This window comes from Argiope bruennichi, chromosome 7, assembly GCF_947563725.1.
Source record: "Argiope bruennichi chromosome 7, qqArgBrue1.1, whole genome shotgun sequence".
Classification (NCBI taxonomy): domain Eukaryota; kingdom Metazoa; phylum Arthropoda; class Arachnida; order Araneae; family Araneidae; genus Argiope; species Argiope bruennichi.
This window is the reverse complement of record NC_079157.1, coordinates 16,877,405-16,889,468: the sequence shown is the minus strand read 5'-3', so window position 1 is coordinate 16,889,468 and position 12,064 is coordinate 16,877,405. Positions and strand designations below refer to the sequence as shown.

General features: G+C 30.4%; 1 protein-coding gene across 1 annotated transcript in view; it reads left to right on the top strand.

Annotated features, from left to right (window-relative positions):
• Positions 1-6,535: 6,535 nt before the first annotated feature.
• LOC129976446 (alpha-tocopherol transfer protein-like) overlaps positions 6,536-12,064 on the top strand; it is a 96,023-nt gene continuing 90,494 nt past the window's right edge. Inside the window, exon 1 of the mRNA XM_056090025.1 lies at positions 6,536-6,557. The gene's annotated coding sequence lies outside the window, so the exon portion shown is untranslated. The remainder of the gene's footprint in view (positions 6,558-12,064) is intronic.

Here is a 12,064-nt window from a genome sequence, read left to right as displayed (position 1 = left end):
GTGACAAAAATAATTAGAATTTCTTGTATTAATTTCTATCAATTATATACGTACATGCTTAAATAATGCAACTAATCTATACCAATAGTAAAGATGAATATGTGTGTGTGTATGTTGACGCTGTACTGGCTAAACCGCTTGACCGAAAATACCAAATTCGGTACATTTATACTTTGGAAGAATGGAAATATACACTTTGGATCGAGTTTCTTTTAAATATTTTTAATTCAATTTTGATTAATTAAAAATCAATCTGAATTTTTTCAAAATTTTTTGAGATAATTTTTGAAAAAATTATCGCACAAAATAAATTTTATATCACTTCAAAATTTAAAAAAAAATTCTTTTTAATTATACCATTTTCATAATAATAAAAATTTTACTAAATTTTGGCAATTTAAAAAAATAATTTGAAAAGAAGATTTTAAAATCTATAAAAATTCAACGATACGATCTACAATATTTAAAATTATTAATTGAAAAAAAAAATTAAATATTTACACTTTAAACTGGCTTATAAAATACTTTTTTTAATAACTATTTCAGAAGTTGCAAGATAAAGTAATGTTGAGCAAACATACTAAATTTTGACATATATTTTGATTATTTCATAAAATGTTTTAAGAAATAATTTATTAAAAACAATAATTAGCAGAAATATCAGAGTTATTAAGTAATAGACCCCAGAATGAATGTGCATATTTCATGTCGTAAATACTTTCGCTTTACTAATGCACTTGCATTAGTAAAGCGAAAGTATTTTGCTGAGGAAATTATTAAGATGCAATTTCACAAAATATTAAATTTTTAACAACTATTAAATTCGGCGAACTAGCTGGTCGCCGAAGGCGGCAAGTTGTTATACGAGAAGATGTGCCCAGTCTGTACGGGTTGTAATCCTATGAACAATATCTCTAATATGCTTGTCATATATAATAATTGTTCATCTACTACACATTATTCTATAATATTAGTAATATATTTATTTGTTATTAATCAACTGGAGGTAAACATGACAGCTAAACAAAAAATGTCTTTTTCAAAAATATAAATAAACTTTTTGTTTTGTAAAAAAAAAAGAATTTGCTAGTATCTGAAAATATATAATTTGTTGTTTATTCTCATGAAGGATACACACAATGCTTCACTTTTTCGAAGATCATTTATTTTCCCATTTTGGAAGCTTCAAGAATTCCGTTTTCCCTTTTTAGAAGTGTTTACCTTTTCGCTGACTGATAAGGAACGTAAATAATCGGGAAATGAAATTGGCACACTCTTCAATGAGCCTTAATGACCTTCGACGAGACGCGATATTTAGTTCAATGATTTTTTTATTGAACTCATTTTTTTGTTTTCTCATATTTGCAGATGTTAGCATCCCTATGACAGGCCCGCACGTGGAGAACGAAGCCCTCTCACGAGAACGAGCGCTTCGAAGTGGAGCAGCACCAAAGGCCCATGTAGTTTTCACAATAAAGCCTATTTTTACAAAAAAAAAAGCCTCTCATATAAAATTATTATTTTAATACAATATCTTCAATTTTACAAGTAATGTATGTAGTACACTATTACTTAATACGTATTAATATAAAGTGATGGCCTATAAACTATAATTTTAATTTAGTTCAGTTTAGTTTAGTTATATTAACGTCCTGTTGTAAAGCAACACTAGGGCTATTTTGGCACGGACCTCGTAATTCTGAAACGCGGTCAGATGACGAGGACGACACTTGAGCTGGCACCCCCCCCTCAACCACACCACACCAGAGGGAGGACGTTTGGCATGACGGATTTAACGTGCGACAGACCCCCTTACACGACGGTTCTTCGGTGGAATCAGGTCTCGAAACTGAAATCCTACGGCCCACAAGCTGAGACCTTACCAACAGGCCACCGCGGCCACTATAATTTTAATAGAAATGAGTGAAAAACGCAAAACACTCAACTTTTAACTATACCCACGAAAACAAATACTACTGGCATGGGAACAAAGTTATGGATATAAAAGTTGTATAATATTTCACTCTCACCCCCAGCAAGTCATCTGAACGCACTTTCTCACGAAAAAAAACCAAAACAATCAACAGGAACGCCGGAGTGTCTTAAATCACGTGCGCATTTTTAGAAAACCCTTTGTTTATAGCAATAAATCTATCAAATCTAGAAATGCTGAACAGAAACTAATACCCTCATATGAAGGTCAAATGCCCTACGATTCGATTATTAAGTATTTCATTCTTTTCGTCATGGCAAAAAAAAAAAAAAAAAAAAAGACTGATAAAAACATACAAAATAATAGAATATATTAACGTCACGTAGTGAACCCGAGACTGCAAACGACAAATCTATTCCTACGTAAGAGACTGCAAACGACAAATCTATTCCTACGTAAACCAATAAGCATTCCATTTTTTCCCCACTTAGTCCAATTTATAAACAAAAACCCAGAGCGAAAAAAAGCATGGTCTTTAAATGTTTAATCCTCTCGAAAGAGCCAATGTGTGCAGTTAATTACATTTTTAAATATAAAAAACAATTTGGAAAAAAAAAAAAAAAAAAACTCAGAACCGAAAGCGCATTTTGAAGGTCAACACTCTGTGGGATATTTATCGTAATTATAACGGAATTCAACCGTTCATTATAAAGGACTATTTAAAAACTTAAATGAAACGTTGCCAAATAGAAATTTAAATCAGAGTGATCGTGGGCCGATAGATACGGAAAGTATTGTCTCATATACAATACCGTGGGCCATGAAAAGAAAATCGCGTGATCACGGGTATGTGGTCATGGTGTTCAACGGGTTAACGTCCTTGTATTTTGTATAGGGTCCTGTTAATCTTTTAAAGGGCCATTTTTTTTCTAGTCATATTATGTTAAAATATTTTTAGGCTTGAAATTAGAATAAGAAAAGGGATTCATTTAGCTTATTAAATAAATTTAATTTGATTAATTAATTAATTTGGTAAATTAATAATGAATTAACAAATCAAGACACGACATTTTGTCTGAGATAAAGAACTGAAGCATCTAAGTTTCTGACTTACTAAAAAAATGTGTCAGAACTTATGCCAACCTACATAATTTCATACAGAGATTGATAAATTTGGTGAGAAGCCTACTTCCCACGGCCCTAGAAAGGGTTAAAACAACGCAGCAAGTCTAATATTAATATAAATAAGTGGAAGTGGTCTTTCCAGAACTTTCTTGGATACTCTCTGATACAGAAAAAATTGCGCTTTGCATGCATTTGTTCTCAATCAACCGAAACCATAATATGATTCAAAATTATAGTTGCAGTCATAAAATCACATACCAAATTTGATATAATTCTGTTTTTGATTTATCGCATTTACACGTTTCTGAAAGTACAGAAAGACAGGCGGTCAAATCCTGTTTGAACTTGTCTAAAAAATATATGTTTAATTTGTGTACCGAATTTTTATACATCTAGCTTTCTTCGTTTTGTTGTTATCGTGTTAACTTATATTCGAACAGCCGGACAGAAGAACATCCTGTGAAGGGACTTCGCTCAAAATTTGATATAAATCTAAAGATTTGGTCTAAAGATCACTTACCAAATTTCATTCTTCTGTCTCTAATCGGTTTTGAGCTTCTTTGTCTTTGATCGACAAATGGATGGACTGATAGCCATTTTCCATAATCTTGTTTTTCGACCTCAGGAAGGTAAAAAACATACAGATTCGTCAAACTCTCAAGTTCGAATTTTTGGTTTCTAGATTTTCGATCATAATCCTTTCTTTATACTACGTATATAAGAAAGTAAAAGTGGGAATGTTCTCTTTCCCACCCATCGTGCTCTGATGATGACGTTGATGTCGTGTTCGCGTTGCCACGGAAAGGGGGCGCAGTAGCTTCTTAGAGTAAAGACCCCAGAGCACCCGAGGGCAGAAGTCTGACTTCTAGCTCATAGGAAGATGAAACTCACACATTCGCTTGCACAACCCCTTTTTACATTCACACACCTCACAGATAAAACACAGGTGAAAAATAACTACGCCCGAACCGGGATTCGAACCCGGGACGCACAGATGAGGGGGAAGATACCCATTGTGCTCTTATATTTAAGAAAAGGAAAGTTAACATCTTCCTACAGTTGATTATTTCAATATTTTGTCGATTTCCAAATATAACTGCCATGTTCTCCCATGGGAGAACCCATTAAAATTATTCGATCGGGAAGCTACATCGATATCTTTATCAATCTCTCTATCGATATGACAGATGCAGTTTCGTAATTTTGCAAAATTATATCAACACTTATAAAGTATTCAAAGTGTGTGTAGATGATTTCACGTAAAAAAAAAATCCACAAAGTTTGATATCAGACAAACAAACAATTGCCGATTTAAAATTCATGCAAGTGTTTTTGTGAAAAACAATTGATAAATATTAAAAAAACACACACACACATTTAACTATTAAAAATTTTAATTTTATGAGTGAAAATATTTATTTAAAGATAATCAATAAAATAAAATTTTGCGTTTTTTGGTTATTATGGTCATTTTATTAAATCTCAAATTCGATTCGCAATGATTTTTTTACTCTTGGTATTAAAAATGTGAAATTTTTATGTTTATAAATCGATTTCTGTATAAATCGACCTACATAGTATGCTGACTAAAATCTCATTGTTTGAGACCAGTGCTTTCATTATAATTGAGAGCTAAACACCTATTCAAATTTTTATATCATTGCATTTTTTATTTTATATTGATACCTATAATACAAGAGTAGAAAGATTAGGAAATTAATATTTGAAATTATTTTGATGTAATAATAATTATTGCCAAATAAATTCTACCTATGTACAGAATGATATTTGAGGAGCTTTATATCCAAAAGAGAACATATCTACTTTTTTCATAAATATTTTCACAATATTGCAATCGTAATACGCGAATGCATTTGAGGCCACTCTCATTTTGTTCTTTCATCTTTGCAGGGCCATATAAAACTTACCTTTTTGCAAAATTAAATATTTCCACTTCTAAAAAATGCAACACTATTTTTAATAATGAGTCAGCAGGAGTAATGTTCCCAAAATTTTTCGCACACTTTCTCATGAACTTATCATGCCAGAGAACGCCTTACATGACACTGGCGCACAATAGTTACGAAATATTAACTTTTGGCGTGAATTTAGCGTTTTTATTGAAATTATAGTATTATGTTTGGCGAGTTTATTTGGTGATTTATCCCTGGCATGCGTTTAATTATGTCCAAAAATCGAATTTGTGTTTTAGACACGTTTTTCTCAACCAACTGAAACGAAAATTTGACACAAAACTGAAGTCGTAGTCACAAAATCTCATACTAAATTTGAAATATTTAAGTCAATCCGTTTTTGAATTTTTTGAAATTACAAACTGATACAGTACTTGAGACTGATTTGGCTCAAAATTTGATCGGTTCTTACATTATAGATGTTAAATCTCTGCACCGATTTTTATCTATCTAGCTCTCTTCGTTTTATAATTATTGTGTTAACTTATATTCAAACAGACAGACTTCCTAAGAAAAGATTTTACATAAAATTTGATAGAAATAGGAAAATTTAATGTAAAGATCGTATACAAAATTTCAACTGTCTAGCTCAAAGCGTTTTTGATTTATTTGTGTCAGACAGTCAGGCGGGTGAAGAAAGAGGACTTTTCTGAAAATGTGTTTATCGAACTTAGGGAGGTCCAAAACGTGGAGGGTCGTCGAAATTTAGAGTTTGAATTTTTTAAAGATTACTATACTTCCTCTATCCCATCGGTATGATCCCATCTATTATGCGATTGTAAGTAATGGGATGTGATGTTTTTCTGTTAATTCCAGTCTTATCTTTCGTGTTTGTGTTTGTTTTGTGTGAAATGTGATCATTAAAGAAATGTTCCCCAAAACATAGGGCCTCTTGCTTCGATTGCATGGATCATAATGATCCATGCAATGTAATGTACTAACAAATGCAAGCTAATCCATGCAAACTAATGTACAAACAGGACCAATCTCAGCTTGACAAAGTACAAGATCTAAAGGGGCTAACTTGAGTTTTGTTTCTTAATTCTTGTTGATACAAAGACAGTGATTTTTATTCTGTAATTCAGTGTGCTTAAATGCCCAACACAAAACCGGCAATTCTTTGACATATCACTCAACTAGTGGTTTAAAGAGTCAAGGCCTTTCAGCTGACCTTGTTTTACTTTCCACTTCCTTTCTTCAGCGACAGATTCTCACTTTTCAACTTATCAAGTAGAAAAACAAATTTCGCCTTGAATCTCAATGTATGGTTATGGTACACTCCATTCACGTGCCAAAAGTTTATTCGAGTAAGGCGAGAAAACACTAAAATTTCTTACTTCTTAACATCACGTGGACTTTTGTGCAATTTGAATAACTAATTTCAGTTGGAGTTATTCTATAGCACGCGTTTACGCGGCATTGATCACTTGTACCATATTAGAGAAAAGGACAGAAGTCAATCTTTCATGGACAATATTTTCAAAACAAATACCATTAAACCATTCCAATATAGTGATTTGAATTGGGTAAGTTTGTTTTTCTTACTTGTTGGTATATCTGGCGTTAAAATCCCTTCATTTATAATATTTTCACCCTAACAGCTACTTGCGATTGAAATATTATAATATACAAAATCCATTCATCGATTGGAATGTTTTAGTCAAAATTAAATTGAAAAATTGATAATCATTAACCCTACTTTGCATGATTTATTCTCTTTTTTTGTGAAATAAATGAGGGTGATATAATTCATGCTCTAAAATAAAGGAAAAATGTTAAAAAAAATCCTAGTATAAATATAATATAAAATAATTTTAAAAAAAATATGATGGAAATATCCATCATCATGTAAATTTATATGTTAAAAGTACAAAATCTTCGATGTCAAAATTTCTCCACTCATTATCGCTTTTACTAGCAAAAAAATCTCAAATTAGTTATAAAAAATATTCAAGAAATCGCGAGTTTCTTCCAACCACAATAAATAGCGGAATGACAAGTTCAAACCCGCTATAATGATTGTGACATTTGATTTTTTTGACAGCTGCGTTCCTTATTAGGCAATAGGCTTGAAAAAAGTTGAAAGCAACAACCAATTTACAGTACATTTTTTTTGAGTACATTTTTTTGTTCATTAAATATTATGATGGAAATTTCCATCATCATGCAAAGAAGGGTTAAATCTGTCAATAGTTGATTTTCTTCATATTGACATTTGTTTTAATATTATTTCAAATTCTCATCTAAAATTCTTAGTATTAGAAATATCTTAAACAACATTTTGATGCAACTAATTTTTTAATTTATCATTAACAAGAAGCCTGAAACAACCCAAATTAATAGTTGTTCGTGATACAAATTGTTTATCGTTTGCTTTTTTTTATGATTTTACCTATATGTTGTGGCAACAGCTTCTTGCTTTTCTTGCATTCTTGCTTTTCACCAGAAAAAAATCATTTGCTGAGAACGCTGTGCTTTCCTAATATTCATCTGAATTTAAACGGTAGACTTATGTTTTCATTTAGACATCGTAAGTCAAAATCATAAATCTAAGTAAGTCATTTGGAAAATTCATATATTAAATTAAAAAAGAAATTTGATACAATAAAAGAAAAGTAACTTTAAAAAATTGTTTAGAAAAGGAGTACCTATAAATTTTCTAACTTTAAAATCGTCTGCATTAATTTAAAAAAAATAATCACAACTGAAAAGGACATGAATTGCAGAAATGAGACTTTAAATTTCGTAGCAGTATAAAAATATTTTTTTCTAGAATAATTTTCTTTTAAATTACTGTAGAAATCATTGGTATGCTGTTACATTGTGGTACATTTCTCCTTTTTAAAATAAAGCATCCCATCAGGAGGTACCTCACACACAAGGATGAGAAACTTCTGGTATGATGGTCAAGTTTCCTGGCAAAATATTTTTTCTTAAAGTATTCTTCCTTTTTTATAAAGCAAATCACACCATGTTGTATTGTATAATACGCAAATACGTTATTACAAAATATGAATAAAATCACTCGAAAATCAGTATGATAATTGAGAAAAATGTGTAAAATTACAGTAAACTCTTTGTTATTTTAGTATATTTATCATGAAAGTTTAAAAAATAATAAATATTATTTAACTTGAAAATCTGTAAAAAAATTCATGTTATTTTTCGTTGCATAGAGTGCCCTAGATATACTATTGACCAAATATAAATAATAAATAAAAATAATTTATTAAATATTCAATGCTTTAAATATTCTGATACAGAGTTCTATAAATATACAATGGAAATAATTTTATGTATGCTTGTTTAAAGCTGACAGACTTAAAACTGCTTAAAACCGTTTTTTTTATTATGTGAACACGTAACTTATCAAGGTATTAATAAAAAGTTGTGAAATCATTAATTAATTTTCGAAAAGTTAATTAATGATGAGCTTCCGAATATTTTATTGATATCTGCGCATAATATATATATATGTAATGATATTTTAACTCTAATTTCAATTTAATTAATTTTCACGATTTTATCTTAATTTAGCCCATAGTAACTTCATTCTAAAATATTCTCTTATTTCGTGATCCAATTCCACTGTCTCTACTTAATTAATTCAAGAGAAGCTTTGTTAACTTGTTGAATCAGCTAAAATCTAACTTTCCCACACTGCGCGTGAAGAGATAAAATACCGCTGATCAGGCAAATTCTTTTTTAAAATCTCCCTGTGTTTCCCCTACCTTGTCTACGCGTGTAACGAAAATCCCTATCGAAATCTCGTAATATATTAGTACTATGAAGAAATGTTTTCCCTATCAAAATCATAGGTTGTATAAGACCAGGGATAAAATGTCCAAGAGCTTCTCCCTCATTCCTTTCTCTGTCGTTCTGTGTGCTCATCGCTTGTACATATGCCTGCTTCTTCAAAATGAAATAAAACGACGTCACGAAATTAAAAGTATCTTCTCTGTCTTCAAACTGCATTCTGCTTCACATAAAATGTTATATATATATATATATATAATTTACGGAATCGGCGAAATGAATGCTAATTTTCAAGGTTATTTTAAAAACAGACTTTTTGCTGGTACAAAGAAGTTCTTTTTACTCTCTCGTATACTTACTACAGAGAAATCGTCACAAAATTCGAACTCGAGATTGTGAAGAATCTCCATGTTTCAGATCTTCCTGAATTTAAAAAACACATTTTTGAAAAATGTGGCAGACGGGCATTATCGGCAGACGGACATGTTTGGCAGATAGGAGAGGCAAACGGACATTATAGACAGATAGGACAGGCAGACGGCATTTTTGGCATATGGACATTTTTGGTAGATAGAACAGACAGACGGCATTTTTGACAGACGGACATTTTTGAAAAATTTTTGCCGGCCTATATGGGACAAGGATAACTCAAAAATGGTGTGAGCTAGACGGTTAAAATTTGGTATATGGTATTTACACTACATTTGCAAATTTTGATCTAATTTTGATTAAAATCTGTTGAGAGGAAGTCCGTCTGTCCAGCTATTTGTGTAAAAGTTAACTCTACAATTACTAAATGAACAGAACTAGATAGACAAAATTCGGTGCACAAATTTAACGTCTGTAGTGTTGACATGTGTGAAATTTTGAGAAAACTCCAACTGCGGGCTGACTGTCTATCGGTCCGTACTTTCAGAAATAAGTAAGCGCGATAATTCAAAAATGCAATGACCTAAATATATATCTGATTTGGTATGATATTTTATAACAACAAGTGCAGTTTTGTGTCAAATTCTTTTCGATCGGTTGAGAAAAAAGAGTCTAAAATACAATTTCTGTTTTTGGATACTATTAACGTATGTCAGGGTTTAATCCCCAAAAATCTCTCCAAGAATTATCTAACAGATTCAGTAAAAATGCTAAATTCACATCAAAACTCAATATTTCCTAAATATTGTACGCCAATACCATGCAAGGCGTTCTCTGGAATGAAAAATTTATTCGAGAATATGCCAGAAAGTTTTAAGGATACCACTCCCACAGAGTTTTTAAAACAGAAAAGGAAAATCCTAATCGTTTACTGTTACAGCAGGTACAATACTCCGATAACAATAATAAGAAGTGGTTAAAATGAGTGGCAAATTACGAATGATCTGTATGGTCTAATTAAATTCATTGACCTTTTTACAGATCAAAACTCTTCTTCAGGGACTGCGCAGAGTTTCGATTTTGTGCAATGTCAAGTTCAAGAGTTCGTCAATGTCAATCTAATCGTCAAATTCAGTGTTTGGGGACGGACAAAATTACTCCATTTCTGAAAAAAAAAATAACGTCGCAAAAATAATGATAACTTCACTATTCGTATCTGACAACGGATGTAATTAAGAGATAAATGCTAAAATATGCAGGATAATGGAGCTACTTTTTTTTGAAATAAAAGATTAACACTCAAGGTCGAATAATTTAAGATAGTAGAAAAAATGTCTATTACGCCATCGTTTTTCATTGTCAGCCTTTTTAACGTGGTGATGTTTATAAACTGAATATTGTCCTTAAGTTGCGTCATGTTAATTTGAAAATAAGCATTAATAATAGTCTGCGAAGTTGCGTGAAAAATATTCTCTTTTAAATTAGTCCCATTGCAATAACAAATAGCAAAATACAAAAAAAAGTTAACTGTCCACTCAGTTTCATTAGGAAGGGGGGGGGGGGTAGAGATTTTAACACCGATTTTCCACTTAAAAAATCTATTAATCTTAGAGAGAATGTTTATATTAAAGGCTGAAGACATAGAAGAGACCTATAAAACGAGTTCTTAACAATTTAACGGGCACAAGCCGTTTTCTTTCAAAATTTACACTTTACGCTATAATTAGAGAAAAAAAAAAAAACTCATTTATGACCAAAAAAGTAGTTTTTTTAAAAATTTTGTTGTTGTAGATATTATTTATATTAAGTGTGCAAACATATTTACCATAGCCCGATACAAGCAATGACATTACACTGACTTATTCAATAGAAAAAATAATAAATACAAATAATTTCACAAGTAAATAAAAACTTTTGTAAAATTATTTATTATTAGTTATTTCAAAATTTAAAATATATTAATTACACATGAAATAAGTAATAGAAAAACCAAATACAATGTAATTTACCAAATGCATTATTTTTAATTATTCTGGTGAAACAACATAAAACTAAGAGCTGCGTACAATGGAACATTACATGTTGAAAATGGCACTCGTGCCCATTTCTAATTAGTTTTGGTGTCACACTATTTGCAAGATATTTTAAAAGGGTTAAATGTTGAAACAAATTAATTATGCCAGGATAACATTTTCAAAAAAAGTTATGATTCGGAAAAACAATTTTCATTAAAAAAAATTGAACAAAAGTTTTCGAATTGCACTTAATTACATATTACGAGAATAAATAATGGCAGTAATTTCACATCAATTGTACGCATAATTTTTAGGAAAATTCTTTACAGATAAAAAAAACCTCCATAATTGTCAAAAAATGCTTATAAGTGCTTTTCGTTAGTCAGAATTCGAGGACCGAAAAAAATTCTGTTTTTATAATGTTACTTTTCAATTTCGAATAAGTGATTTTCAAAAATGAAAAAGAAAAAAATTCTTACTTTATAGCTAATATTAAATAAATATTTTTAAGTTTGATAGTTAATAATCAGATTATGATTCAAGCTTTTATAAGCACTAACTTTTCACGAATTTGAAAATAATAATAGTCAAATATCTAACCAGATATCATTTTGCTATTTTATACTATATAAATATACATATCTCCGGTTTCATTTTTCTTTCCTGTTTTTGCTGAAAAATCATATTTGATATTCTGACTACAGTAACTTCTTTTCAAAGCTCAAACATTAAATATCTTGAAATATCGTCTGTCTGTAAAGATTAAAAATTAGAGTTATTAAAAATATTTGAGTATACATAGAATTTTACCGATAAATAATAATAAATCTTCTTAGAAGTATTAAAATGTTTGTGAAATCCCATTATTTTGTAGAAGACAAGCACCTTAGAAT